Here is a 6,630-nt window from a genome sequence, read left to right on the forward strand (position 1 = left end):
CCTCATGAAAATAAGTAAGGTATTAAAACCACTTTCCAAATGGGAATTTAGAAAGGGATATGTGAATGACATATATGTATGGTTTTAACTAATACTTAGAAAAGCAATGACCATTTCAAATCATGTAATGTTTCGAATGAGTTGTCGAAAATGAAACATGTATACACATGGAATTGAGTGGGAGTCAGCGACAGTCATGTTTAGACATGAAGTTGAGTGGGAGCAATCATCCTTCATGAATTGCATAACATATTACTCATTGAGAATGACGTGCAAATACTTTCTTTTATAAAGAAGTATTTAGGTTTTTCAATTCTGGATGAAGTTAGAAATTATGCAAATCTATCATAACATGGAATGTTGGATTGGCACATAGATATGTATCTTATGTTGATAATGATCCATCATCTTAAAAATCAACAAGTTAAGTAGGTTTTCATATTGATGAAATTTGAATTATCATAGAATTATGATTATTCACATGAACCTAAGAACTGTTGTCTACACGAAATCGATTACTAATGATTCCGCCATTAGAATAATCATGCATGCCATAATGCACATGTCCTAGATGAATCGCATGCTTGGAACATGATGAGTCGATAACAAGTTAACTCATATGAGAGTCATTGGTAAGCCTTAAGGAACCATCATGAATTCTCAAGGAGAACTAATGGTTTGTTCAGGAGTTTGGAAGAATACTAAGTTGTGTGTTGAAGATTACACGAACTCAAATTTTCAAAGCTCATAAGGATTTGTAAAAATCCTAAGCTGATTTTATTGACCTAAGGAGAAAAAGACTAGAAAAGGGTATTTTATTGTCATCCATTACAAGATTCTACAAAATGAACCTAAGAACGTTGTAATTAGGTGGTGTGCTTTGATGACTATGAGTAGTATCGTCCACCAAAGACCACATCACAGGTTACATAATAACAATGGGAGCTTCTTTCAAATTAAAGAACCTGAGTCTAGTATGAAGTCTAGACATGCACTTAGTAAAGTTCATGCTATGAGAGATAACATGAAATTGTATGAAATCGCAATTCATAAAGTTTGAACTCTTAGACACATGGTATGTTCACAAGCTAAACTTTTATTGCATTAGGCAAGTGTATAAATACACTTATGATTATAAGACATAGAGTGGTAATATGGTATTGACTACTCGTATGTGATAATCACATTTATCATTTGAGTTATTGATAACTCATCTTGTACTTTGTTATATCCAAATGGGTTATTGAGACAATATTGAACACCATTAAAGTGAACTGGATTAACATAGTATTCGCCCCTAGTTACTTATATGAGGTGACATCTCGAAGTGACTGGAGTGTGATGCGATTGATGGCAAGTTCAAGATTCATAAAGTCATAAGAGATGACTAGTCTATCACATATATAGACTGTATGGGACACTCTGTCGGGCTTATAGCCGCTTATAGAGTTCTGGAAATTTTTATAGCCTGGTCGTGGCGAGAGCTACTATAGTATTCTTATGAGTCGATTCTTTGACTAAAGACTGTTCGCCTAAGGTGGCACAGTTTCAGAGGAAATTTGATTTATGTTCTACGACCTTCGTAATTGGGGTCTAAAGGGCATATTTTGGGTTATGATAAGCTGTGGCTATTCAAGGAAATAGTGCAATAGGAATTGTCCATCCCTGTCAGGGTTATCTTATATCTGAAGGCCACTCGAGGAGTAATGAACTGGAAATTCGTGGCCACGCTCGGAAGGTATCTACGGTAGATAATTCCGGTCAGACAGTTATTCTCCAGATCGAGGAAACCACTCATGATATGATCAAATGCAAGTACGGCCTGCAAGACACCTTGCATTGAGTGGGAGATAGTAATAGGACAAGAGAATTGGTGACGCACACTTGTCGCGGACAAGTGGGAGATTGTTGGAGTAAGCTAAGTGTCCTCGACAATAATGCGATCACATGTTTAAATCTCATAATAAGAATGCATGAGAGAAAATAATATTTTATTGTCAACTGATCAACATTAATCGGTAATGATTGGCTTACTAGAGTTTGACATTACTGTCATATGACGGTGGTGATCAGTTGATCCCTTAAGGTCATACCTCTAGAGTAACACTCTTAATTGATTAATTAATTAATTGTATATTGATACAAGTTAATTAATTCCTTAAAATTGAACGAATGATTTTGTGAGTGAGAATTCGTACCTTATTGTAATTCGATTAAATACGATTCGTTCTAAGTAATGTAAAATTATTTTATTACTTAGGTTTTTTATGAAACAATTAAAATAAGAATGAGTGATTTATTATAAATACAATTTGTTGTGATTTATAATTCCATTTTGAGTACTTGTAATCATGAATTACTAGTTAATTTTTGTATGTGATTTATTTTGTTCATATAATGATTTTTAATAAGTTAAAAATGCATTATTAAATAACATGTCCAATATGTCACACTACACAAATTGACATATGATAAACTTAAAATGGACCCTTTTAACTCATGGGTGCCGTGTAAATAAGGGGTATGGGAGTTTGGTTGTGTTTTGTTCATTAATTTAACAAAACACAATCATACCATACTAATGATAGGCACGCAAGCCTAAATCTTGAGAAGAACAAACTTGAGCATGCATTGGGCCTTCTTCCCCAAGCTCCCTGGCCACCTAGAAAATAAGAAGAGTTTTCTCTTCTTATTTTTGGTCATTCTTACTTAACAAAAACATGAGTAATTTGTAAGATTCTCTCTTTTTGTTTAGAACACTTAAGAAGTAAAAACTCACAAAATCACTAATATTATCTTACCTTTACTAGAAGTAGTAAACAATAATATTAGTATTATTTTAGGGCACATATACTAATTTCTAGTAATAAATCAGTATTTGTTTAAGAGGATTATCTTGGTACAAATCCTTGAGGAGTAGATTTTAATATTGGATCTAAGTTCATCTTTGGAGCACTAGGATTTTGTTAAGAAGACTAATTTGGAAGGTGTCCAAATTAGTATAACCATTTGGCCCTCATTGTAAGTAGATCGTTTTCTTCTTACTTTGTATTATTTTGTTATGCATGCATAAGATCTAGTTAGTTTATGACTAAACTAAATTTATATAGTTATTAAAAATGTCTAATAACAGGTTTATGAATCCTACACTATGTTACATCACTAAGTCCTCCATCAACATCAAAAGGGTCAACTAAATCCTCCACGAAAGGATTCTCGAAGGTTTTAAATGACTTGGGCAAAAACTCATCCTTTTCATTACAAACGGGCCCAACATCATCCATGGTGAGTGTGCCATTTACTCCAAGCTCATTCTCTTCAACATGAGTCTCTAATTTTTCAATTGGAATGACACTAAGGGGAATTTCAATAGAGAAAGTCGGACCATCATTATCGTCATCCAATAATTCAAAGTCATTAGGTGGAAAAGACTCACATTGGGAGGGCGGGAGAGCATAAAGAGAGGTAATAAGCTCACATTATCTCGCTTCCTTTTGAGAAAGTTGTTCCAAACAAGCCCGAAACACTTTGAGCTCCTCTTGGATGCGCCATAAATTGAATTGGCGCGCTAACTCCCGACATTTGGAAGCCATGAAATTCAAGAAATTCCAAAGTTCAGCCCCAATCATGTAGTAAACACTCTCATTACTCAAGTTTAGAGCCAACTCACGGGTCTCAAAATTCAAGCCATCAAGCCCGGTATGACCCAAAAAATCCCCATCAAGGACGTGTCCAAGGGAGATGAGACCATTGCGAAAGTAGTAGAACCGGTCAAAATAGTCATGAAAAGGCTCATCTTTGAGTTGTGGAAATCGGAATCCATCATTCATTATGAAAGGCCAAGGTAAGATAGCTTCACTACCTGAAAAAGGCACTAAAACTACAAGGTAACCGTGAGAACGCTCCCAGGAACAAGTGATCCTCGGGACAAAATAAAACGAGATAAAATTCAACAACTAAATAGCAAACAAAACTGTGCTCCCCGGCAACGGCGCCAAAATTTGATAGGTTATCGCACACCTAACAAAAATAAATACCCTAGTAACAAATGAATGTAGTACTAGGGGTCGAACACAAGGAGACGAGAGTTGCTAAACAAGTTGTCATGGAGTGAATTCTATCAAGGTCGGTAATCGTGTGGTTGTTTTAGTTTTGTTGGTAAACTTGTGATAAAATAATGTAAAAACAACAATGATAAAAGAGTTTAGGGGAATCAGGTCACACATGCAAATTATGTAAATGCTCATGTCAAACTAGGAAATTGATAATAACGATAATTTTTAGGCTTAAAAACAACCACCTCTCGGCCTTATTGTCAACCATTGAATGGGTTCTTGCGAGCTCTCGCTATTACTAGATCGGTCTACTAAAACATGCTTAGTCTAATTCAATTTTGTGCCTCTCGACTTATAAAAGTGAATTAACAAATTTAATCTAGGATTGTGGCCAATAATCAAAGACTAAAAATTAAATACAAGCATGTAATAGAATGTTTTAATCGATATTATAGCATCCTAATTCAATATTTACAAGTACTATTTATGCATGGCTCCCCTAATCCCTAGACAAAACAAACTACTCACACATATTGAAAACTAAACTAATGACATATGATATAACAAACATGAAGATAATGGAATGAAATAAGTACTAGAAATAGAATTACCTTAACAATAGAAAGTGAACATGGAAATGAAGAACAAGGTAGTAAATGGAAATAACTTGAAATGTAACTTGTATATAAATTTAAACGCTTAAAATAAATGTTTAGAACAATAAAGAAATACTAAGCGTGACCTAAATAATTTTGAAAACTAAGCCTAAAGCATATGAAAAACTGTATCGAAGTGTGTAAAAGTGGTTGGATACAACACCCTTTATATAGGAATAAGAGGTGAAAGGTAAACGAGTCAAAGAGAGGCAACCTTGAGTCATGGTGTTTTAGTTCTTCGTCTTAATTCCGCCTTAACTTCTTGCTTTATGATGATGCGGAATCCAATGCTTGCATATTCATGAGTCCGTCTAAGACATCTTAGGGGTCATATGGCATCCAATGCATGCACTTAACTTGGGCTTTTACTTGGACTTCATTTCTTCACTTGCACACCAACCAAAGTTTGTTTCTTCATGCTCGGGATTTCCAATTTCTTCCCGAAACGCCCCTATACTTCCCGAAACGCCATTTCATGGTCAAGACTTGCTCTCATTAGCCTCGTGAACTTGGGTGATTACTAATTTGACGGAAAAAAGCAACCAAAGGCTTCATTTCCTACAAAATGCAATGAATACGAGCAAAACACCTAGAACACGAAATTAGCTCACAAACACACTAATAGAAGTGCAGTAATCTAATAAAACCGAGCTAAAATAGGGAGTTAAACTATATATAAAATGGACATATAAATCATCTGACGCCGGTAGTTCCTCAAGGTTAACACTGCAGCTTTCGTACCCAACCACTCAAGTAAGAAAACTTTGGAACGAGTTAGTAACTCCACACAGGAAAGTTTCAGAAGCAGAGGAAGGAGAACATTTTAGAGAGAGATTTGAGAATTGGAGAGAATTGGAGTTATATGTTTCTGTGAAGGAAATCTGTTGTATTTATAGGAATAAATAGAGCAGTTACGAAGCAAAAAAATGCTCCACTAAAGCAATAGTCAAACATGATTAAAGGAACTTATTAGAGCAAGTCCAATCGTGTAGCTTAGGACTTGCTTAGCTAGAAAACAACTTACCATTGGAATGGTTTAGTAGGTTGACACGGCTGTCGCAACCATATAAAAAATAAAACCAACAGGCTCTAACTAATGCAGCAGAGGCAAGCCGGGTATCATGTCCACAGGGAGGCGGTCACTATCTAATCGTTATTCATGCTGTCTATGGTCACAACTGGGGGTATTTGAATTTGATTTCTAAACTAAAAGCAATAAAAGTAAAAACAGGGCAAAAGTGGAAGGGATTGAGAGGAAATATAGAAAGACATACTAGGATGTCGGTTGACCATGTTATCATACAAATCAGCTAAAGGTAGGTCAGTCGGTCTGATGTGAGAAGGGTAATGGAAAAGTCCTCTCGGTCCCTAAAATCCTACTAACTTCGCTTTCACCCTCGTTAGTGTAGTCTATTGTTCATAGCAGGTCTATTCATTCCAATCTCTCGATCTAGGTCTGAATTTAACCAGTTTAATAACTTCAGTTGCATGCATTCAACCTAATAATTACAGTTATATTTCTAATGAATCAATTCTCACAACAAGACCTCATAAACCAAATTATCGCATCATTTCTATAATATCATGGTTCTCCTAATCCTAGCATTAGGGAATTAGCTACGCATAACAATGAATAAAACAAGAACGACAGATAGAATAATAGTACGTATGGTATAAAGATGATAAAAGAAGAATAAAACTTAGAGTAAAAGGGAAGAAAGAATTACAAAAGTTTGAGATCCGGGAAAGAGAAGTAAGCAACGTTCAACAGCACAAAGGGTTCAAGAAAAATGAAAGAGATATCCTAAACCTAATTGACGTCCTTCCTTTTTATATGAAATATATTTATTAAACATAACCTAATAGGATAAATAAGTTCACGCGAAATAAAAACTCGCATTCAGATAGATATCTACTCG

The sequence above is a fragment of the Silene latifolia genome, chromosome Y, assembly GCF_048544455.1.
Source record: "Silene latifolia isolate original U9 population chromosome Y, ASM4854445v1, whole genome shotgun sequence".
Taxonomy (NCBI): domain Eukaryota; kingdom Viridiplantae; phylum Streptophyta; class Magnoliopsida; order Caryophyllales; family Caryophyllaceae; genus Silene; species Silene latifolia.